Source organism: Eurosta solidaginis, chromosome 3 (genome assembly GCF_040869045.1).
Source record: "Eurosta solidaginis isolate ZX-2024a chromosome 3, ASM4086904v1, whole genome shotgun sequence".
Classification (NCBI taxonomy): domain Eukaryota; kingdom Metazoa; phylum Arthropoda; class Insecta; order Diptera; family Tephritidae; genus Eurosta; species Eurosta solidaginis.
In genome coordinates, this window is record NC_090321.1 from 35,269,560 (window position 1) to 35,295,869 (window position 26,310).

The 26,310-nt window shown below is 35.3% G+C and overlaps 1 protein-coding gene across 4 annotated transcripts in view; it reads right to left on the bottom strand.

The window, feature by feature from the left end:
- The window catches only part of aPKC (protein kinase C iota type), a 105,831-nt gene that overhangs the window by 50,281 nt on the left and 29,240 nt on the right, over positions 1 to 26,310 (bottom strand). For 2 of the 4 annotated variants that reach the window (XM_067771392.1, XM_067771390.1), the window contains exon 1: positions 7,448 to 8,111. The exons of the other annotated variants lie outside the window; for them this stretch is intronic. The gene's annotated coding sequence lies outside the window, so the exon portion shown is untranslated. Of the gene's footprint in view, positions 1 to 7,447; positions 8,112 to 26,310 lie in introns of those variants that run through there. 4 annotated transcript variants of the gene reach the window in all.

Below are 26,310 nucleotides of genomic sequence, written 5' to 3' on the forward strand. Positions count from 1 at the left end.
AGCGATCAAAAACTGGCGAAAAACCCTTAAACCAGCAAATAACCAACATAAAAAAGCAACAATGAAGGTTGCCACGCTAAATTTCTTTCCATGCCAAAGCTCGTTAAGAAAAAGAACCAAAATTAAAAAAAAATACAGCAAAAGCGTAACGGACCAGAAGATATACCTAGGTCGCTGAGTCTAATTGGTATATTCCCTTTAACTAAATAACGCGCAGCTATTTATGAAGGCGACTCGCGTCGTCTTCCTACCTAATACAAGCAGGATTAGTCATTTGTATCACAAAGACTACTGGCCCATTAGCGTAGCATCGCTTCTGCTCAAAACCCTTGAGCAGTATGTGGACACCACTGGTAAATCGGTAAACACTGTACTGTATAGGGTAAAACTTGTAAGAAGGGGTACGCCTTAGATATATTCAAATATATTTTACCGCAGTCTTCAATAATCATAATATATATTATTTCTAATTGCTGTTTTTAGGTACGGCTCCCTTTTTCGCTCTTATTTGGAATCCAAATCTATAAATAAAGTTTTGGTTGTAAAGATGGAGATTCGGGCTATTAGCGAGCTTTGGGCAATTTTGGTCGTAGTGCTTTTGTTTAGCTATATTTTATTAAAATAATTTGTTAAGAATAAACGATTGTGAGCACACAAAGGAATCTATTTGTACTATGGCACTATTGTGAATGTTTGCACTGCATTACCGACAGTTGATGTCATACGCCAGATGGCAGCGCAAGCTGTAAGTTTTAATTGATTGATAGACAGCTGATTTCTGTTGATATTTGATAAGAGACTTATATATTGCTTGCGCAAGATGCACACGGGTTCGGCTCGTGTCTTTAAACTGTCGAATTTGGCTCAACTTAATTTCATTGAAGCACATCCAGTCTTGATACGATAAATTAGCTCCATGTTAAGTTGCAGGAAGATTACTTTGGAACAGGTGCAATCCACAAGACGAGCTATAGTCAACTCTGCTACCAAAAATTAGCTCACCAACGAATTGAGCGCATTCAAATAAATGTACATCCCTGGGCATGTAACTTCGGAATGACCACCTACACGTAGACGTTTTTTGTCCTATACACTAGGAAATATAAGGTCCCGAATTAGACTAGACATGAGGTAGGAGTAGTATTCCTGCATGAGACACATGGTACAATATATGTAAGAATAATTCTAGACAGCAGGGAAAAAATCGTGGATGGGGGTTTAGAAGGGACTTATCGCCTTCTCTCATAGGGTATTCACAGCGAGAATAAGGCCTATTCTGTACTACAGCCACCCAAAAGTATAATATCTTATATATGCACAAACATATGTATTTGATATTAGTTGTTTTTAAAACCATGACCCCTGAAGATGGTGCGAAGAAACCCGAAAACGCATAGGACAACGAAGAGCAATGTTTTTGCTTTAATTTCACTAGTTAAAAGCTAAATGATATATTCCAATAAAAAAGGACAAACTTAAGTTCAAATTTACCAAATGGCAGCTACGAAAACAAGTTGTAAACATATTTAGGACCACGGCAGAGGCGCACACTAAACTGAACATTCAAGCATATCTACTTAAAACGACACGACTATTGAGTTTTAAATTGGAAACAAGGTGAAATAAACACACACAAAAAAAGGTAAAAAGGTTATGTGGTTCGTTGAACATTGAAAAAAAATTTAATACCTTTTAAATGGAACAAAATGTGAAAGAATAAAGTAAGAACGTCTAAAAGAACGAAAATGAATGATGACATTTCAAATAAATTAATTAGAAATCCTTAAAACATAAAGGGACAGACAACAGACCCAATGAGTGCGGTAAATTTTGTAAAAATTAATGTAATAAAATTGAAAAATTTTAAAATGCATTAGCCATGTTTTTTGGATGTATGTACATCTACATCTGCGGCTAAAAAAACACTCATGGACAATTACACATAGTAAAAAAGTGGAGAATTGCGGGGACACACACTTAGTACTAAAATTTTATGCGCAACAATTTCATAAGCGTAGATAAAGCTATGCAATTGGCAATCCGCATAAAGTTTAAGTGTGTATGTATATACATGTCAAAAAAAAAAACACAGCTATTAACACAAGCTGCTTAAGCGATTTAAAGAAGAGCTGCCCATACAGGTGGCATATTTAGATGACGTTTCTGCCATTATAATTGGAGAATGCCTATCAACGCTTAGCTCTCTGATGGTATAATGCAATTGCCATAGATTATAGCTATTCAACGCAAAACAGAGGAAAGTTGGACCTGATTTCCCTAACATCGAATTAGCCTAAAAGTATGAAATATTTTTGTTTTATAAAATTTTATTTTTATGTTATGGAAAAAGCATTAAAATAAACTCTGTCAAGTAATTTCAAGTGGTGACAACTAATGATTTAAGTTGCGATATGTTTCTTATAAAGAACAAACTCGTCAACAGCGCAGAACTACTTTTATCTAAAAAGTTTACTACTCACAATGAAATAAGTGCAATAATTTAAAAAATCCATATTCTCATAAATAGAACAAAACACCTTTCTGCAACTGCCAATTGCATAAAAGTAAAGAAAAATATATATTTATAAATTACTAAGTCTGCAGCTGTAGCAAAAACAAAGAGTACAAACACATACATACATACTCATATCTAGTAACTAAAGTCAAGGACATCTTCGGTGATAAATTACAACTAAAGAAGGCGGAGGTCAGTCGACAATACCTAAACGCCTTTACAGGCGGACACAAATGCGCTATTTGAGGGAGGAGTTGAAAAGCAAAAGGTGAGTAAGTGTGCACACAGTTTAAATAGAATACATGTAAGTATGTATGACTATGTTGAGTTTAGTACATGTGAAGTGTAAAGTAGCTATGTTGATTTCAAAGTAAAAACGCCCTAGATTTTGCTTAAGTAACACATGGCATGCGCTATATTTGAAGTATTTAAGAACTTGTGAGTCCTAAGGAGTATTAGAAAGTGGATTTCAAAAAGGATTTGCTACTTTTTCTCCGTAGTATGAATATTATTTCAAAATACTGATTTTTTTAAATGTGTTTTTTAACCTTCATTTCATGCTCTATAAAACGCATCCGGGGTCTTAGAGGCCTAGGAACAGCAAAAAATATTGCAAGGATATTTTTTGTTATTTATTCCCGGATTCTTCTATATTATTTATAATTTTTTGCTTTTATTTACCTGCGTGTATTTTCCAATATATTGAAAACCATTTGTTCATATTACTTGCATTTCTTAGGTTTGTTTACAATTTTTCTAAATTTTTAAGTTTCTCCTAGTTAAAAAAATGATTTCCTACTTTTTTATTTTTTATTTGTTTTTATTTTATTTTTACTTTTTTATTTACTACTTTTTTTTTTTTGTTTTGTTCAATTCTTAAAATTGTTTCAGTTTTATAATTGTCTTATTTTTTTATAATTTTTTAATTATTATTTTAATTTTATTTTATTATTTTTGACTTTTTTATATTTTTTATTTTTGTTTTAAATTTTTTTATATATATGTTTTTTAATTTCTTAAATTTTTTTATAAATTTTTGAAATAATTTTTTAGTTTTGTTTTTATTTTTAATGTTTTGTTTAAAAAAAAAATGTATAGTATTTTTTGGTTGTTTTTAATTATTATTTTTTTTTCAATTTATGTTTTTCTTAATTTTTTTTTAATAATATTTTATTTAATTTTTTTTTTTCTTTAGTTGTTTTTATTTTTTTCGAGATTTCTGTAAATTAATAAGATAAAGCTGATTTTTAATTGATATTAGATGAAGCTACAAGTGGCTGATCCTTCCAGAGACGCTTTTCGAGTCGTGGGACTCGATCCCAGGTATCAACACGATGACCGATGCATAGTTGTGTTCAAAAGTGTGTGACTTTATCTTAGATAACGATTTTTTATACCTTTCATGAACATGAAATGGTATATTAACTTTGGTCCAAAGTTTGTAACGTTGAGAAATATAGAAGTATACCGAATTGATCAGGGCGACGAACTGAGTTGATATAGCCATGTCCGTTTATCCGTCCGCCCGTCTGTCTGTTTGAACGCAAACTAGTCCCTCAAATTTTGAGATATCTCAATGAAATTTGGCACAAGGATGTAGTTTTGAATTATATTAGACATTTGTCGGATCCGGTAGGATCGAACCACTATAACATATATCTCCCATACAACCGATCGTTCAGATAAGACGATTTTGGTCATTCCTGCCGCAATTTAGAAAGTATAAACATGAAACTCGACGATATATATTCTTATATATCATAGTAGATATCCTGAAAAAATTACTTTGATAGGAGCTATATATAGTATATCTCCCATACAACCGATCGTTCAGATAAGACGATTTTGGTCATGCCTGCCGCAATTTAGAAAGTATAAACATGAAACTCGGCGATATATATTCTTATATATCATAGTAGATATCCTGAAAAAATCACTTTGATCGGAGCTATATATAGTTATATCCCATACAACCGATCGTTGAGATAGAAAGATTTTTGGCCATTTCTCCCTTAATTTAGAAAGTATAAACGTGTAACTCGGTGATATATATTTGCATATATCATATAAGATTTTCTGAAAAAATTACTTTGATCGGAGCTATATATAGTATATATCCTATACAACCGATCGTTCAGATATAAGGTTTTTTGGCAATTTCTCCCTTAATTTCCAATATAAAAACGTTCAACTTGGTGACATTTATTCTAATATATCACAGAAGATTTCATGAAAAAAGCATTTCGATCGGAGCTATATATAATATATATCCCATACAACCGATCGTTCAGATAGAAATATTTTTAGCGATTTCTCCCTTAATTTCCAATATAAAAACGTGAAACTTGGTGATATATATTCTAATATATCATAGACGATTTCCTGTAAAAATCATTTCGATCGAAGCTATATATAATTTATATCCCATACAACCGATCGTTCAGATAAGGAGGTTTTTTGCCATTTTTTTATATTTGTCTTAAAATCGTTTAGGTATATATATCTGTTCACTATATATTTCTTATCTTATACAGTGCATTATTTGGAGATTACGAATGGGATAAGATTATTGTTCAGCCCCATTCATGAAAGATATGAAGTCTTCGGCACAGCCGAAGACAATCCCGTTCTTACTTGTTTATTTTTGTATTTTCTTTCTTTTCAGAGTGTTTTGTAATTTTATTTTATTATTATTATTTTTCTTGTCTCTTTTCATTCAATTTATAAACAATATCTAAATTGGAACGGTAAGACTTTATTTTTTATAGTACATCAAAAAATTGCATAAGAAAAATTAAAAATAATTGATTCCAGCATTACTTAAAGTAAGCAAAACATTTAAGGAATAGGTTTCTTGAAAATATTTTTTCTTAATTTTTGTTGTATTTTATTATTTCTTTAGTTTTTTTTTTATACATTATTTTTATTTTTTATTATTATTATTGTTTTATTATATTTTTCATATTTTTTCTTTTTCTTTTTTCATTTTTCTTTTATTTTTGAACTTTTTCTTTCTGTTCGACTTTTTTTAAATTTTTTTGATATTCTTCTTTTAGTTTTTTAAGTTTCGTTAATTTTTTTTAACTTTCTAAACTTGTTTATTTCCAATTCGTTTCCATTCAATACTTTTCAACTAATTCACAAATATTTATTTTTATTTACTACTTTTCGTTTTTTTTTTTTAATTCCTAATTATTTTTTTTTATTTTCTACTTATATAGATATTTTTTATATTGTTTTTGACTTTAGTTATTTTTTATTTTCATTTCGTTATCATAAACTTTGTTTCAACAACTTTTGTACAATTATTTAATTTTATTTGATCAAGTAAGAGAAGGTTTCAAAAATATATATGTATATCTGAATATCTTATGTAGAATCAAAATTTTCTCAAACATTTTTTTAAATTAGTTTTCTAACTTTTGGTTTTAGTTATTTTTCTATTTTTTTTTTAATTTTTTAGTTTTTTTATTTTTTCAATTAAAATAAAAAAAATTTTTTACTTTTTCTATTATTTTTAATATTACTTTTTAATAAATTTTTTTTTATTTTCATTTCATTTTTATAAAAAATTTTCAAGAAGCTATGTACAATAATTCATTTTATTATTATTTTTTAATTTTTTTCTAGCTTTTTTTATTTATTTTGCTTCGTGTTCTGTATCTGTAGTCTTGGGGGGCCTGAACAATAAGAGAAGGAAAGTTTTAGAACTATATTTGTGTGCCTTAAGTAAAATCAATATCTTGTTTGCTATCAATATTAGAGAAATTCAAAAATCAAAATCTTATAAAAATAAAAAAAATTTTTTTTATTATATAATAAAAACGTTTTTTTGTAGTTTTTTTATATTTAAAAATGGTTGTAGGTATTTATTTGCACACATCTCCTTTTTGTTTTTAAATATTTTTTGGATTTTTTTTTTTTTTTTTTTTTTTTGTAAATCTAATAATTTTGCTGAATTTTTTTTTTAATATAATTCCAAATTTTTAAATTTTTCGTATTCAGTCATGTTTTCGGACGTTTTTATTTTTATATCCATTTTTCAAATATTTACTATTTTCTTGTTTGTATATGTATATATTTTTATATATTTTTTTGTTTCATCCAATCACTTTGTTTATTCTTTAGTAAATTTTTTTCTTAATTTTTTTAATGTTATTTTAACTTTTTTCTAGATATATACTAGGCCGGGTCGATTTGTGGGGAGGCAAAAAAATCGCCCATTGCTCTGTGAAAATCATATTCTAGGGATCAAAATAAGAAACTTTGCCGAAGGAACCATACCTCTAAAACGAATTCTGATGTCCCCCCCTTTGGGTCGTAGGGGCAAATTTTGAAAAATCCCACTTTGAAATGCCTATGTTTTTTCTTTTTGGAGTTTATTTTTCTCTTTAGAAATTTATTTAGTCAGAACATATGTAAATAAAAAAATTAATTTAATTTAGTAATAGAAAAGAAATTAAAAAAAATTATTAGAAATTAGCGTTTTTACAACCCCCTTTTAAAACCAAGGCATCACTGTGATGCTTTTGCATGTCGTAAACATAGTTGTGTGGGTTTTTTATTCAACCGTTTTAAAAAATGAAGGTATCACTGAGACACAATTGCAGATCGTAAAATTGCTCGTGTTGTTTTTTTAAGCCACCACAAGACACAGCAGGTAGAATTGAAATTGCATCTACCCAAAAATTCGACCCAGAGGGGGGGGGGGGGGGGACATCAGAATTCGTTTTAGAGGTATGGTTCCTTCGGCAAAGTTTCTTATTTTGATCCCTAGAATACGATTTTCACAGAGTAATGAGCGATTTTTAAATCGACCCGCCCTAATATATACATATATATATAATATATATATATATATATATATATATATATATATATATATATATATATATATATATATATATTATTTTTTATTTTTCATCCACTCACTTTATTAAACTTCACTTCACTTTTATGCAAACTCAAATTTGTGTAGCTCGTTTGCAATTTAATTACTCGAGGCAAATCAGACCGCTTATGTTCTTTTTGCTAGTTCCTCGAAAGCGCTTATGCAAAACCGACATCGATTAGCATGAAAATGTAACGAAACGAAAGCCGCCCGGATATCGCCAGACAAACATATACACACCCAAATTCGCGTTTACTTCTGTACTTACAATCTAACACATACACTTATATCATGCATATATGCAAAATGTAAGCACAGCTTACAGAACCAAAAAACAGCATACAACCGTAAAGTATGCAATGCATTTCTGACTTCGCTCAATTTTTACTGACTTCATTTATTTATATTTTTTTTCTTCTTGCATAAAACTTTTTATGCGTGCTATTCAGCGTTGCAAAGCAGTTTTTCAAACAGCATATAATGAAGAAAATTAATTTTTCTTGGCAAAACGCCTAAATGTATGCAATCAGTTTAGGTAAAACACAGTTTCGTGCAAGAAAACGATTGATCCTGCATTTTTTATGCAATACTTTCACTCAGCCTACCAGTTTCAACTTTTTATTAAAGTGCCACTTCACAATTTTCATTTTCTGTAAATGTTTTCTTAAACACAGCACTTAAATGTATACCTTATTTAGACACTCAAACAAAAAAAAACATATAGTCAGTCTCGGTAACGCATATTTTGCACCAAAGCGCTCACGAAACGTCCATTTTCAGCTGGAACCCGTACACGAATGTGCGCCGATTCAATAGGGAATGTCGAAGATTATTTTTCGAAGACTCACTTTAGCGCGGAGTATAGGAAAAAGAAACAACAACAGCAATATTAAAAACAGTAGTCGTGACAGCATCGCGAATGCGACTGTTATTAATTACAACAAAAAAATTGGGATATTTTCATCCAACCACCCAGTACTTTGACGAGTTTGCGTGTGAGAGTTGCTCTCTTCAAAATGTAAAATGATGTGTGTGTGTGTGTAAGGACATGTAACCACCAACAAAAAGGAGAAAACAAAAAAATGCAAATCAGCAAACAAAAACATAGCGCAGTAAGTGAAAGAACATTGAATTATTCAATGTCAGTCAGTCAGAGCCAAGTGGCAGCAGCGCGAAACAATCAACCAACAAATAAACAAACATCATCAATCCGTCACTCAAGCCAACTATATGCGACACACCCCATACAAGCACATTCAAACCACAACAAGTCCATTCAAACAAATGTAGGTGGCAGGTGCAATCAACCCAGAGCAAAGCAATCATCTTTTGCCATTCATGCAATAATAAAGCGCTCACAATTGTAACAGTTAGTCAGTCAAGACATTGGACGGAAAGTAAGAGCTTAGTTCAGTACGCAAATGGGATGATGCAAGCATAAAACGGCAGGGCCAATTTCATGGAATTTTCAATACAGTTAGCTTACAACAACGACAGTGTCAGCTTAAAGACAACATATTTAACAACTTATCAGGAAGGGGGTCCCAGAGTTCTTAATTTCTTCTAATCCAAAGTCTTTTTATTCCCTGGCCAACTCGAAAAAAAACAAAGGGTTTCCAACCGTCATAAAGTTAGAAGATCTTATATATTATTTCTAATTGCTGTTTTTATGTGCAGGCCCCTTTTTCTCTGTTATTTGGAATTCAAATCAATAAATAAAGTTTTGTTTGTAAAGATGGATATTCGTGCTATTAACGAGCTTTGGGCATTATTGGTCGTAGTTGTTGTTGTTGTTGTTGTAGCAGTGCTTCGCCCCATCCAATGGATGCGACCAAGGACGCAACAAATTAAATGGGGTTACACTGAAATGACAGCCCTTGGTCGGGAAAAATCCCAAGTCGCTCCGGTATATAGAACCGATTGGTCGTAGTGCTTTTGTTTAGCTATATTTTATTAAAATAATTTGTTAAAAATAAACGACTGTGAGCATACAAATAAATCTATTTGTGCTATGGCACTATTGTGAATATTTGATTAGAACTAACACTGCATTACCGGCAGTTGCTAACATTCGCCAGATGGCAGCGCAAGCGCATGCAAGTTTTTATTGATAGATGATTGATTGATAGACTAGCTGATTTCTGTTGATATTTGATGTGAGACTTTTGTATTTTTTTGCGCAAGATGCGCACGGGTCCGGCTAGTCTCAGTGTTAATGAGGACGATTCAACTTCCGAAATGGTTGCCACTTTCTTTAAATCTACTTACCCAATCGTCTCCGACTCCCCACCGTTGGACTATCCATTCAGACTGTCCTCGCTTAATTCAACAGTAATTCCGTATATTCATTTGAATGAAGAGCCTGAAAATTTGCTATTCTAGCGGACCTGATAAAATTCCATCTATTGTGCTGAAAACGTGCGCTGAGTTTCTGTGTAAACCTCCTACATGTATTTTTAATGCATTCATAAAAAAGGTATATTTCCTAGGAAGTGGAAGGTCATTTATAATACCACTTTACAAAAAAAGAAACAGATCCTATCCTCTTTGAATCGATTATCCCAAGAGCCAACTAGCTTATAGAGTATCCTAACCCGTTGTCCTGTCTCAACATGGATTTTGCCTGGGTAAATCTTCCGTAACTAATTTGCTACAGTTCACATCTCATGTACTGAACGTATTTAAGAATAACAGGGGAATCGATGTCATTTATACAGATTTAAGTTAAGCTTTCGGAATCTATCGATGTTACTCCTGGTGTTCCTCAGAGCAGTTACCTCGGTCCAGTGTTGTTTCTGCTCTTTATTAATGACCTTCCAAATCTTTTGAAGTACTACAAGGCGCTAATGTACGCTGATAATGTCATACTTGTTATTCCTATCCGTTCACCAGCGCATAGATCAAGTCTTCAACCGGATCTGAATAGCGTGGTTGAATGGTGCAACGTAAATGTAATGTCACTAAACCTGTCGAAGTGTAACTTAATGTGCTTCGCAAGGAAATGCTACCAAATCCAGGAGTAGGTGATTGATGATTATACTATGAAGCAAGGCATCAGCTTCGTAGACCTGGGAGTTACGATGGACCCTAAACTCCACTTTAAATTGCGCATAGATTGTTGCATGAAGAGCAAAGGTACTTTGGCGTTCGTCAAACGAAGAATTAAATGATCCATATATTACTAAAACTGTCTTTATATATTTGGGAGGGCAATATTGGAGTATGCTTCGATAACCTGGAACCCACGCGGCAAATTAGAATCGTTTGAAAAGCAATTTCGGCTTTTAGCGCTAAGGGATTTACTGTGACATCGCTTAGGGATTCTTCCTCCCTACTTCTACCGATTCAAACTTATTCAGCTTCCTACGTTGCAGAGTCGTAGAAATATGGTAGGTGTATTATTTTTATTAGAACGTGCTAGAGGGATGGTAAAAAGGCCGTTTCTGACAGCATTAATAATCAATTCCCGTTGCTTGGCATCATCAGTCCATACCGTCCACTTGTTTTATAATATATATATTCCGTAGTATGAATTTCGTTCGCTCTGTTAACTTCTGTACAGTAAATTCGTAAACATATTTAGTCTGATTAATAGTTAAATTTGTGGACGAGTAAATAAATGATTGCAAGCGAGTGAAGGAGAAGACGAACCCGATACCCAAATCGGCGACGATAGAAACCACGTTCCGGCACCCGACTATGACGCAGAGAGAATGGCAATATTCGAGTAAAAAATCTTAAGGCGTCAGGTAATGACGGAATACCCAGCGACCTGTTCAAACGCGGAGGCGCCGAGTTGGTAAATGAGGACAGTACATGCTTTCATCCAAGCAAGAATCAGCACATTCAAGCCTTGGCAGCCACGTTGTTGTTGGCGGATATTAATTCGTCTAACAATGTTATCTTAGAAATCAAACGGAGAATAGCTCTTGCCAACAAGTGCTCTTTTGAACTGAAAAGTAAAGTTCTCTCTCGACGAACAAAAATCACGCTCTACAAGTCGCTCATCATATCTCTTCTGATGTATAGCTTGGAATCATGAATGGTGTCGAGAGAAGACGAGATAGCTCTTGCAGTGTTTGAGAGAAAAGCTCCCGCGAAGATTTGTGGCACTCTCCGCAATGCCGACGGTGAATTTCGAAGGAAGTATAATGTTGAGATGTATGAGCTTTATGCAGATATGAAGATAGTGCAGGAAGTAACCCAAAGGCTGCGCTGCGTATGTCATATTATGCTAATGAACGAAGACGCTCCGGTTAAGAAAGAATTTCAGTCGACAACGCAGTTTGGAAGCAGAGGACTGTGTTGTGTTGACTTGACCTCCCTTGGTGCTCTCAATTGGCGTAATTTATCGCAAAACAGGGATAGCTGGCGCGACTTGTTATAAATGAATAATTACATAAAAATTGTCTTACAGGTAGCAGGGCAAACGGCTTCAATAATGACTGTACCAACGCAAGGACAAAATGTATAAAAATTTCCTGGACTTTAATTATGTAATTATATAAAATGGTTTACAGATCACAAGGCTAACTGTGTGAACGACTATCATCTATATTTAAGCTTATCATCACGACACTTCCAACCTAAAGACAAAATATTTTTAGAATAATATCACTAAATTTAATAAAATATAATTTGTCGTTCCCATTTAAACTGTGAGCGACTGTTCTTCATCTTATTTTTTCTTCGCATAGCTATTTTGCTTACAACGCAGGCAGCAGTAGGGGGCGACAACACCAACAACGGGTACTACAATAAAGTCCCCAGGATATCAAAAGGGGCGCTAGAAAAATGAAGGACGGTGTAGGGAGGGCAGTGTGTCCTTTCGTTTACAACACATCATATCATGGAGCGACGAGATGAATGAGTTCGAGATACAAGTCAACATTGCTCCATAAAACTGAATGCACATAAAAAGTGCATATCGCAAACAACAACTACATTAATAGCACACATGGGGGAAGTACGGTAAAGGATGTACAGAGAGCTCAAAAAAATACGAACAAAATCAAAAAAAATAATAGAAATATAATAGGAATAACTAAACTGTGGTTAAAAGGTATTATGTTAGAAAGATAAGTTAACGGGAAGGTATGAGCCCGGACGAAAGAGCATAGCAATTTACCTGAGAGGGTGTCATGCAAGGAAATCAGAGCGTAAGAATTGTGAGAGTAGCAGACGGTCGCGAATGTATGCTACACTCTACTTGCGCAATGTCTGTGGGTGTGAGTGTGTGTGTGATATATTTGGCAGTCGTCCAATAGAAGTTAAGTATGGCAACCAAAAACCAAAATTATGCAGACGCATAGTTTTTACACATTACGATACATTTGCCAGATGTTTTACGGGGCTTCACTTAAAACAACACTTTTTAGTTGACATGATTTATTTGTCTGAGACTTTGAAATATATGTGGGCTAAAGATTTTTTTAGCAATGATATAATTATAGATGCTTGCAGTGGTAGCTCCTGTATGTTGTATAATCACGGTCCTTACATGGCTTGGGAGTGTGCATTTTTATCTCGAGAGATTCAAGCAAAAAATATAAGCTTGACGCGATTTAGGCTGATCTGCTCATCCAATGTGCGACGTGCTTCATTTAGGTTTTACTTACAAATAGGCTGAACGGCACCCACACGTTTAATGCCACCTCCGAACGGCAGTTGCAATGCAGTTAAATTTTCACTGAAAAGACCTTCATAGCATTTTCGGAGTGTTTGCCAAACCTCTGCCGAGGGGCGACCCCGCTTAGAAAATTTTTATTCCAATTGAAATAGCTTTTTCCAAAATTAAAAACTATTTTATAATTGAAAACCTGTTTTCTAAATTTTGGACGTGCTTTGCTCGGGACTTGAACCCAAGAGATTTTGTGTGGTAGGCGGAGCACGCTACTAGGCGGCTGCTCTCTCGAGAAATTTGTATACACGAAATTCAGATAAACCCATAATTGAGGTCTCTTAGCCCATTGCTATCATAGGGGAAAAGTTCTATTTGTAGTATAAACTCTACAGATATTGATTTGACTTCTTGCTTCACGTCGCGTATACTCTCGTAAAAACAAATATTACCCCATGACTAGTGTCGCGAAGGCTTTCTTTCCATAGCCATCGGATAGAATTTCATCGGCATAGATAAGATAGATAATTAATTGAAGATCGCACTCCGGCCATTGGTCTATTGTGCCCTAGCCAGAACAATTTTAGAGGCTATCGTCGAGGTATTCCGCTGATTATTCGTTTGAGGAAGACCTAGCATCAAAAGCCGAAAATCTAGCTGGGGGACTCCGCAGTCAGAGTCTTACCGCCATGTGTTGCGGTCCTTAATCAAGGGGCTCGCTAGACATACGCTAACGTAAAATGGCTCACTGCAATTTGGGTTGTGCGCTGGAATTGGGAAGTTAAAGAAACAGAAAAAACCTAGTATAGCGAAACACCACTTTTTTATGACGAACATAGGCCTACGATTTAATAGCTTGCCAGTGGTAATTCTGCCCTGCTATTTAATGTCCTTGTGAAGGCAAGTTCAGACATCAACCCCATCCAAGATAAGAAACACTAAAATGAGACCATAAACACAGACGATATATACTGGAGCCGTTACTGTGTGGGGTTCGGTGGGGCAGAGACGCCTTTGCAAAGTACAGTCACGCATGTGGACGAAAATCTCACCAGTGTCCATATAAAGGAAAAATTGTTTAATATCTCATTCATATACGCCCATTCATCGGCTACAGAAATGGGCGATGGGAATAAGAACGCACTCTACGCTCAAACGCTCAAACGACTGCTTCTCCCGCCATCATATAAAAAGTCGTTCTTGGCGACTTCAACCCCAGGGTGGACAAGTTCAACCCTCACAAAACTTAACCTAATGTATTGAGTTTGATTAACTTCACCTGTTTAAACATAAAAAGAACGATCAAGATACATGGCTCTTACTCGTAGAAACGTACGAGTCCGTGTTTGATATCCCCAGCTGTCACAGTTCAACCTACTGACGGATTTTCCTTTGGGTTAGGAGGTCAGATAGGAAATGTGAGATGTTAGATAGTAAATGTAAAAAATAAAGAAAACTTGCCTTCATCAAATCAAATCGTTCGCACAGTGTCGAGTTTGTACCCAAGCTTACTCGATCATATCACTTTGTAGATCAACCCATGAAGCGCTATTTTAGTTGAGTGGCCTGTAAGATAAGCATACAGGTTTCTAAAATAGAACGAAAGGTTTGCAGAACATAAGGCGATATATTAAGTATTCCAGCATTCCTGCTCTTTTTATTGAAGCATACCATATGCGGCGAACAGGAGACCTTGTGAATTGCCTAAAACTTTTCATAAGGGTAACCTATTTGTAAAGTTGGTAGCACTTTACAGAAACACAACCATGGAACATTTCCCAATCCTCACTTACATTTGCGTAGCTAAGGATAATGCAAACAAAAATTAGTCAGCTGAGGCAATATAAACATATAAATACATATAAACATAAACATATATCTATTCCTAATCATATAGTATATCTTCTCGTGAACACCCTAAGCGTAGCAAGTAAGCCCGAAAATATGCCACCGATTTGTTCGTGACATGCGCATTTTATGCCAAAACCTCCAATTCTTATGCGCTCAGCTCTCAGCAACACTCTATGTATGGCTGACGCTCATAAAATTATTCATTCTCAATCACGGTTGCCACTTTGGTCCATTTGGACCAAAAATAGTCCTTTCCAACCCTATTTGGTCCGCTGGTCCATTTTTTTTTTTTTTTCAATTTTGGTCCTTTTTAGGCTGCAATCAAGATGTTGGTACTTTTGTTTTCTTTCACTGAAGTAAAAATGTTCAACACTGCACACAAAATTTTCCTCACCTTCATTAGCCCTCATATAATTTTCAATTTATCTCAATGGATTTCTTACGAAAAAACTGCTGTTATTGAAATGTAGCAGAACAATGGCAATTCACCTAGCAGATAGTTTAGAAAAATGTTGGATCTTGAAGCAAACCAATTTTCATTAATTGTTGATGAAACAAGCGGCCAATCAGAAAATCTTGTTTTGGTGGCTAAATATATCGATGGGTTATCAAACACTTTTCGTGATAGATTTTTGTCACTTCTTGAGCTTAAAAAAAGTTAATGCACGTGCACCTCCAAGAAATTTGTCTGAGTTTGCCACTGATGAAGCTATTCTTAAATTGAAAACTAAATCAAAGCATGAAACTAATTTATTTTATATAGGGAAAGTATTGCGATAGGTATTGAGAGTTTGTGAAACAATATATCCACATGGCAAAAAGTGACCCTTACAAAATTTGTACAAAGAAATCCTGTGTAAAAATTTTCAAAGCGTTTCTTCTCGTTTGGGATGTCGATATTTACATTTTTCTCAAATGAATGAGTTTAAGGAATTCCAAGACTATTGTAGAAAGTATTTTCTTGCGCACGCCTCACACTGCGATACGGCTATATTTTCTATCTTTGCGTCTGGAAGTTAATGGCGTTTCTGCTATACACCTCCCATATTCAATATTAGTCACTGCATTGAAAAGGTTATATATATTTCCGGCCTGCGCTAAAGAGTTCAATCAGAAAAAGTTTGTCGATATAATACCATTAATATCACGGAAATTTTTGAGTAATTTTAGGTACAATGATTATATCCAAATATTGGATATTTAAAAAATTTCAGTGTACATAATTTAGAATACTAAGCATTTTAAACAAAGTAATATTTTTATTGGAAGTAAATTGAAAGCGATAACTTTACAAATGCTCAACGTAGATCTGATATAAACTCTTTGTGCCAAATTATGTTCGTACCTAGATGTGATCAAAATTCAAATACTACACAGTTGACATTTTTAAGACTTCTCAGTGGTTAATCTGAGGACTGTGGCTAGATTCAATATATGTGAGAAATGAACATTTTCCTCGAACACAAATTATATGGAAATAAAGAGATGATAAAAAAATTTTAAGGACTACCTTTATATAAATGGACCAAAAAATATAAGGCAATTTTTCCTTTAATACAGACATAGTCTTGTTGAATTTTGACTAAAAAACTTTAACAATAGCAATAGATCGCAAAATTCCCCTCGTTTTTAAAGGATTTGCAGATCTTGACTACCGCGCCACCTAGCGGAACTTTGTTTTCTATAAGTTGTATTGTCACCAGGCCTCTATCTAAGTGCCATGTTTCAAGTCTCTAGGTAACCGGGAAGTTAGTTAAAAAGGGATTGAAAGATTCCCAAATAAAAATTTGTTTTCTTACTATCTCGATCCGCGTGCCACCTAGCGGATTTTTTTATCAAATGTTGCATTGTCACTGGGTTCTGACCCACGGCCTAAGTTTCAAGTCTCTAGCTCACCGGCAAGTTACTCAAAAATCGATTGCAAGATACCCCTCGTTTTTCAAGGATTTGTAGTTATCTCACTTAGCGCGCCACCTAACGGAATTTGGTTTTCTTAAACTGTATCGTCACCGGGTCTCGAACTATGTGCTAAGTTACAAGTCTCTAAGTAACCGGGAAGTTAGTTAAAAATGGATTGAGATTCCCAAATTAAAATTAATTTTCCTAATATCTCGATCCGTGCGCCACCTCGCTGCATTTTTTTGATCAAATGTTGCATTGTCACCGGGTTCTGACCCACGGCCCAAATTTCAAGTCTCTAGCTCACCGGAAAGTTACTCAAAAATCGATTGCAAGATTCCCCTCGTTTTTCAGGGATTTGTAGTTATTTCAATTAGCACGCCACCTAGCGGAACTTTGTTTTCTATAAATTGTATTGTCACCGGGTCTCGTACCATGTGCTAAGTTACAAGTCTCTAGGTAAACGGGAAGTTAGTTAAAAATGGATTGAAATATTCCCAAATTAAAATTAATTTTCCTAATATCTTCGTCCATGCGCCGCCTAGCGGAATTTTTTTGATAAAACATTGCATTGTCACCGGGTTCTGACTTACGGCTCAAGTTTCATATCTCCAGCTCCCCGGGAAATTACTCAAAAATCGATTGCAAGATTCCCTGCATTTTTCAGGGATTTTCAGAGATTTTCGTTTATCTCGATTCGCCTGCCACCTGTCGGCATTTTGTTTTCCGCGAATTGTAGTGCCATCGACTCGCAAACTATGTGCTAAGTTTCAAGTCTCTGGATTACCGAGAAGTTAGTTAAAAGTCGATCGCAAAATTTCCATTTTAAAATTAATTTTCTGTATATCTCGATCTGTGCGCCACCTAGCGGATTTTTTTTGACTTGCATTGTAATGTCTCTCAGTTCTGAACTATGTTCTAAGTATCAAGTCTCTAGCTCAACGGGAAGTTACCGAAAAAGACTTTTCCGTGGGTCAAAAATTCGTATGGAAATGAGGGGACAAACATGAAAGCGACTTAATATAAGGGTAAAAAAAGTGTACATTTCAAAACTCGCACTTACTGAATCTAGGCCATATATGGGAAAACTGAAGCGCGAGGGTGCATTGGTAAACGGAAGGGTAAAGAATTAAATTTAAAAAAATAAATTGGAACACCCAGCTATTGGAAACCTTTTTTTTAACTTTTAGGACTGAATTTATGATAAATTGATACAACCGAGCTCTGGAGAAATTTATTTTAAAAATAACATTTTTTATGTCAATAAAACAGAACTAGTTTGGCTTGTGGCAAGGGTTTTCCTCTAAGGTTTTTCGTTAAAACAAATAATACGATTTTTTGTTAAAATGAATGTGTTTGGGACATTAGGTGATATTTACCACAACTTGAAATTAAAGATTTTGCAACGAATCCAAGCCATTTGTGAATTACCAATTAAAGAATATAAAAATTTGGTGCATTTCTTTTAGATTTGGTCCTTTTTTTCATTAATTTGGTGCCAAATGAAAACATGGTGTGGCAACCGTGTTCTCAACACAAACTTCTCTAAAATTTAGCTTATCTTTAATCGTTGCTCGCTCACCTGACATCATGCGATATCACTACATATGTGATGAAATTAAAGGAACGATTAATCTCCACTTAGCCGAGTGAAAATGTGAGAAATCGAAATAAAATTTTGATTGCTATTATCGACCAACAATTTGTTATGGTAGTTGTAAAATAAGGCCGAGAAGGTATAACCGAAGAGAACTACAAAACGAGTGGAGCGCAGGCGGGTACCACACTAGGTAGCCGCAATGAGGGACGAACGAATCGAACACAGAAGAACTACCGCCAACCCTAAACGACAAAATTTTCATTTTGACATATTTTTTGAATTTTTATTTTTTCTTTTTGCTTTTGCTACAAAATGTCATTGCAACTTCAAATATTATGTGCCCCTTTTTTCATCCTTCGCCCCATATGCATTGCATGGTATGCAAACTTGCTTGCTGGCTGGCTGCTTGAGGGACTTCTTTCTGAGAGTTTTGTTTTTTTATATTCAAGTCTCTAGCGCGAACGAAACCATTAATAATGCAATGACATGACACGAACGCTATTTCATTGAGACATGCAATATGTAGTAACGGCAATTGCAATAGCAGCAGCTCAGCTTAACTCAGCTGCGGCACTGAAATGAAAGGATAATCGGGAGACAAGTGGATGGAGATTGTATGAACTGTAGAATTTGATACAATTGAGGTTAGTAACAGCAGAGTCAAAAGCAGGTATGACAGGGAGAACAGCAAAAAAAAAAGTTTTAACTTATGCGGCAAATCTAGAGAGAGACATATGTATGTATATTAGGCTGGGTCGATTTATTAACCGATATCGCGCCATCGATTTTTCGATAGGATTTGAGCTCAGAAAAAAAATGTTCCACTACGCATACCCAAAAAAATAATTTTCGAGCCTGCGAAATTTCATTTTTTTTTTTTTACTTTTTTTCGACTTTAATTTGTAAGGTTTTTTTCATTACCTACTAAAAGCAATTTTCATATGATTGTACAATTTTCATGTATACCCTGTCCGACCCAAAAATGTCCGCTAAAAACGTTGGCGATAACAGTTTTTTGAAAAAAAAAATTTATTTTCTTAGTAGGTCATGAAAAAAACCTTAAAAATCAAAGTGGAAATTTCACAGGCTCGAAATTTATTTTTTTGGGTATGCGTAGTGGAACTTTTTTTCCTGAGCCCAAATCATATCGAAAAATGGATGGCGCGATATCGGTTAACTTTCATCCATACAAATCGACCCACCCTAATGTACATACATATCGAGTGCATATAAATATGTGTGTGTGGGGATCCTACTTTTAATGCATATGAGATAATAAATTGGAATATGGTTTAATGCAGCGCTAAATTTAATCGTATCCCACTTAACTATTGAGTGGAAACAACTTAATCAGCTGAGAATTAAATGAATTAAGATGTTTAAAAATAGAACTAGATAAATCAAAGTGATAAAAGTTAACTGCAACTAACCGCGATTCTTGTATAACCAATAGAGTAGGTTGTTACTACTTATTAACAGACCCGGCAGATTGTTTACCTTCAATATCCCTATCCCATTGCTTATCCCTTTCCGTATCCCTATCCCTCTATCTTTATCCCTATGCCTGTCTCTATCTCTATCCCTATGCCTATCGCTATCCCCATCCATAGGTCTATCCCAATTCTAATTTATTTTTATTCATGTATCCGCACCCCGTGGGCCCACCGTTAGGCATAACGTCAGGGGGAAAGGCGATTTAGTTACCACTACTTCGTATGCGCGTTTCTCTGCGCTCGTTTTCAGCATGCATCAATTTCTTCATAACTATAAAGGCCATCATGCTCACAGCAGTCCAACAATCTATTTGTTCGCACATTCGGGCAACTAAATTCCTAACGGAAGGCTCCTCTCCAAAACCCCTGTGTACAGAGAGTCTTTCGCCGTGAAAACGAGGGTAGTGAAACATTCATGTTCTGCGCTTTCCAATTCGGAAGGACAGTGTGGACAGAAAGGATCCTCCTCCATCCAACGCTTATGTAGATATTCCTTGAAGCCGCTGCGTCCGCCGCGTTTTCGCTTGTACCATTCCGCTATATTCCGAACTAGCATGAAGGTCCAGCGCCTTTGCACGATTCTTCCCAACGCTCCTGCCACCTAACTCTTGTTCGTGACCTTGCGCTTTTCTTAGCATCTTCAGATGGTCGTCTGATTCCAATGCCATACAGATCAGCCATTTCACCTGAGGGTAGATCTACTGTGATTTTCCTGGATAAAACATGGATCGCGTCGCCAGACACCCTCCGATACGCACATAATATTGGTATAGCAGTAATGCGGTAGGCTGCAAGTATATCTTTTTGTTGGTTCATTTTAGATCCGTGCCATACTGATGCTGCATATTATATTATCAAGCTGGTTACGTTGGATAATAGCTGACGAGTAGCTTCACCTGGGCCGCCGATGTTGGGCATTATTCGCGTTTGGGCTCCACTAACTCTAGAAAATTTGTCCGCCACCGCCCTGAAGTGCTCCTTAAAAGTTAGTTTTGAGTCAATGTTTACTCCTAAATATTTCAAAAAAGGCTTTGAATTTATTTGATTATCTCCTATGGTTAGGACGAACTCATCCACACTCCGCTTTGACCTCACCTAAACCACTTCTGTCTTATTACTAGCCATCTCCAGCCCCTTGTTCGTTCGCCATTCTTTTATTCTTCCCATGGCGTCATTACATAATGCTTGGAGCAGATCAAGTTTCTTGGCCACTGCTACTACGACAATATCATCTGCATAGCCGACAATTACCGTTCCTCCGGGAAGTTCGATTTGTAGCACACCGTCATACATCGCATTCCATAGCGTTACACCTAGAACAGATCCCTGAGGGACACCGCCCTTGATGTTGTGCTTTCTTGGTCCCTCATCCCTATCAAAAAGGAGTACTCTGTCGCTTAAATAGCTACCCAATTCTATCCCGATCTCTATCCCAATATCTATCCCTATCTCTATGCAAATCTCTATATCTATCTCTATCCCTATATTTATCTCTATTCCTATTCTTATCCCTATTTATAAGGTCGCATTTTTTCCACACCCATGAAAAAGAACTGCAGCTACTTCTAATTGGCAAAATTAACACTTTTCAAAGGCTCCCTCAGAATACTACATATTTCAGAAGCCACAGCACGTGGAAGAAGGCTATCGCTCTATTCCAGGTCCTCACTTACGGAGCTACAGCTACGATAAAATGTTCAATCTCTTGAGGTGCTCGATAATTCAATCTAAGTAGAATACGCATACGATATTGGGAAACACGCACAAAGCTCAATAAGGTTTCCAAAGGAGTAAATAGATTTGCGTGGACTGCAGATGGCAGCAGAAGAAACAGGGTTAATACCATTTAGGTAAAATCAGACACCGGACTAACATACTAGACGCAAACTCAACTTGCGACTGAGAAGACATCTAAACAGTTACCATTGCTAAGCAGATTAATAGCAACCAAATTTTGTACAGCGGACAGCAGCTCTGAGATTAGACTCCGCTTATCGCGATTGTGTGCGAATAGTAGCAACTCTGTTAAAAATAAGGTTATGGAAAGCAGAAAATCAGTCAAAATAAGAACTCATACAAATCGTTGGTCAAGACAGCAGGGTGAAGTCTTGCCAACTTCGGCAAGACCAGTAGGAAAACTAACGAGGCAGATGGACATATAAACTAATTACAGATGTTAAAGCATGAACACTAGAAGCTTTGTCGAGTAAGCTAATACAATAAGGAAATACTCTCTGGACGTGAGTATTTAAAACAAGTAAGGAAGGCTAAGTTCGGGTGTAACCGAACGTTACATACTCAGCTGCCAAATTACAGCTTGCAAAACTTTTAAATTACATTCTTTTAAAAGTGGGCGGTGTCACGCCCATTGTTCAAAATTTTACTAATTTTCTATTTTGCTTCATAAGGTCAACCCACCTACCAAGTTTCATCGCTTTATCCGTCTTTGGTAATGAATTATCGCACTTTTTCGGTTTTTCCAAATTTTCGATATCGCAAAAGTGGGCGTGGTTATAGTCCGATTTCGTTCGTTTTTAATAGCGATCTGAGATTATTGCCCAGGAACTCACATACCAAATTTCATTAAGATACCTCTAAATTTACTCAAGTTATCGTATTCACGGGCGGACAAGGCTAAATGGATTTCTTTTTTCGTCCAGATCATTTTGATATATAGAAGTCTATATCTATCTCGATTAGTTTATGCCGTTACGGGGTACCGTTATGCGAACAAAATTAATATACTTTGTCAGCTCTGCTCAGCTGAGTATAAAAAGGTGTACTGGAAGGAAAAGGTGGAAAGTCAAAATTAATTATCTCATATGCCTAACACATCGTCTTCAAAAGCTCGCGATAAAGTCAGACCAGACAAAGACTCGTGCAAATAGTCGACCAAAAGGCTCTTAAACATAAGAAACGTAGAACGCCACACCTGGGCAATGCTAGGGTGGTTCACGGGTGGCGTTCAATTTCAAAGTGGAGCCTATTTTAGTTCGCGGTTTCTTTGTGACGGCAGTAAAGTAGGAGATTGACAGATTGATCAGCAGCATTGCTAGAAAAATTGCTCGTCCTCTTTTACTCACAGTATCAAAGTCACCGTATCCGTTCATCTTTCTTTTTCGAGCTTGCTTATCTAGCAACTCTGATTTCCAGCATACTTCGTGTTGTTGACTACTGTTTAAAAAAGTAGGCATGAGCAGGGATGTTTTTTCTTTAGTAAATTTAAGTAAAGAACACTTGAAGCACTCCATTCAGCAATAAGTTTTAGATCTGTATGACAGCAAGTTTGGTTAGGGTGACTAAATTTTTCCGACATTTTCTTTGTGCACACTGGCATTAAATGGGCCATGCAAAACTTTTCGAACACCCATCATAATATAAATTATTAACCGAAAAACCGCTGAAACGACACCATTTACGTATATTTTGGCATCACACCAAACCATAAGCGATATGAAAGTAAATGACAATGGCGCACAAAGATACATCAGTCTATATGCAGTATATACTTCATATAATGAAAGAAATGAGAAGAAAACGCAATATCAGCACCTAGTACTTACATATCATGATGAGCCTTGAGGCCACGACCGCAACAAAGGCAATAAACAGGCACACGAAGAAAAAGTTCAATGATAATAATATAAGGAGTACAAAAATCTGTATAAGAACAATACAAAAAAAAAAAAAAAAAATACCACAAAACGGGCAATAAATTACTAAAGAAGGCAATTATAAACAATATAAGACGATTTGAAAAAATATGAAAGAAATTAAAGAAAAATCGAAGGATAAGTACCTGCACACTCACAGATATTTCATGTATTTTATTTTGTGCGAACAGGTGTAAGTTTAAGAGGATATCATTCGAATAGAAATTTTATATTTCGAAGGCCTACTTGGAAATAACAGAAATTTAGAAAAATGTACAGGAGAATTACTAGAGAAGCAAAATGTTCTTAAAAAGGATATGTTTACCAAATTTAGTACAAGGATTTGATCCAGAATAGATTGGTATTAAAAATGTACAAAATCAGACTATAACCACACCAACTTTTTCGATATCGAAATTTTCGAAAAATGTACAGAAGAATTTTATGTTTACCAAATTTAGTACACGGATTTGATGTAGAATATATTGATATTGAAAATATACAAAATCAGACTATAACCACGCCCATCTTTTCAATATCGAAAATTTACAAAAGAATTTCTAGAGAAACAAAATGTTCTAAAAAAGGATATGTTTACAAATTTAGTACAAGGATTTCATCCAGAAAAGATTGGTATTAAAAATGTACAAAATCAGACTATAACCACGCCCACGTTTTTAATATCGAAAGTTTCAAGAAATGTACAAAAGAATTACTAGAGAAAGAAAATGTTCTAAAAAAGGATATGTTTACCAAATTTAGTACAAGGATTTGATCCAGAATAGATTGGCACTAAAAATTTACAAAATCAGACTATAACACGCCCACTTTTTTGATATTAAAAATTTAAAAAAATCTACAAAAGAATTAGTTCATTAACAAATACCAGTATACTGTTGAGACTTGGCTATTGAATTAAGCCTTGAACGCAAGTTTGAAACGAGCAAAGTTAGAATCTATTTAAGCCCTTCTTTAATATCGAAAAACTGCAAAAATTAGATAATTCATTAGCAACTACCCGTACATTGATGAGACTTTGCTAATTGACTGAACCTGCGACGCATGTTAAAATTATACAAAATTTTGGAAAATGGGTGTGGCATTGCCTACACTGAAAGAAAAAGACTGGTAAAATCAACAGAAATACGGGTGTATTCAACCGAAATTTCTGTCAATTTTTATCCATCGCAACAAGATGTTGAATCAACTGCGCACAAATCGTTGATTCGTAATTGACCGTTTTAGTAGTCAAATGAACAAAAACAGTTGTAAATAAATGTAAAGCGCGATAACCTCCGAAGAGATTTTAGGCCGAGCTTCTCTTCCAATTTGCGTTGTGCTCCTCTTGATTTTCCCTACAAATTGGCCGGACGGGACTTACATGTTTTAGGCCGACTCCGAACGGCATCTGCATCGAGAAATCTCATAAACTCAAGATGCCGCAAGAATCGATATACATATTGAGAAAAGTCGTGCGGAAGGGCCAAATCTTAGGATCGACATCTTAGTAAGTTCTCATTAAGCTAGGAAATTGAAACCTTATACTCATAAGTCATCCGACTGAAATACAAACTTAATATGTCTAACTAATTTGAAAACCCGATGACAATGCATTAAATAAGAGAAAAAACTCCGATAGGTAGCGCCCGATGCGAAATATTTAAAAATGTCTACCAAACGGGAGTATAATACGATCAATTTTTAGGAGACTTTTAAACTACAAACTTAAAAGCTCTCACATCTTAAAGCTCTCATGGTTCGGAGCACTGAAACAATTTTCGCTAAGTGGCGCACGTGTGAAGATAAATAGAAAATTCGCCCGAGGTTTGCAATCTTGAGAAGGCTTTTTAAATAAGTTCACAGTAAGCCAGGTGGCGAAGTAATATAAAGAAAAGTTCCTGAAAAGTAGTATTTATACATTCCATGAAGCAGAAAATGATATGGAGAGCACGAGGTCCGTGAGAGTTTTGAGAATTTTTCTGACAAAAGCATTTATAAAATAAATAATAGTTTAAAAAAACTAAAAAAAACACGCTTTTATAGCTAACCGAACTAAAAAATAGAAAATAATTTTCAATTAAAAAGAGTTTATATAACAGTAGTAGAAGGTCAAACAATCGTTTATAGTTAATCGCCTCAAAATAAAATTATAATAAAATTTAAGTTATTAACAGAATAATTTAATTCAGAGTAAAAAGCGTGGGGTGCATTTGACTACATTTCATATCTTTCCTCTCAGATAGTTGCCAATAAAATGATTGTAACATTCAATATCAAGCATAATGAGGCGAGAATACTCCCCATCGGAGAGAAACGAGATGCTGACCAAACAGTTCCTGTTAAATACCCAGAAACCTGGGCATCCCACCAGACATCTGATTGATGAGCCAGCACCGCCTAGGGGCTTAAGGAGTCATCTCCGTAAGCATTTTGAGGAAATACGGCACCTGAGAACCCATCCGTATGAAGCGAAAATACACAAGCAGGTCCTTGGTGAACTCCACAAACAGGCGTCGGACCTTTATGCCGGGAATTGCCCGGTGAATCCAGTACTCAAAGAAAAGTATCCAAAACTCGCTGAAGAGGAACGCAAACTCCCTAGGGAAACGCGTGTCACTCTGGCTCAACTTCGTTCTGGATACTGTAACAGGTTAAACTCTTACCTATCCAGAATCAACCCCGACATACAAAATGTATGCCCCGCTTGCAATGTGTCCCCACATGACACCAACCATCTCTTTAATTGTAATGTGGAACCAACGCCTCTAACACCCCTTTCCTTATGGTC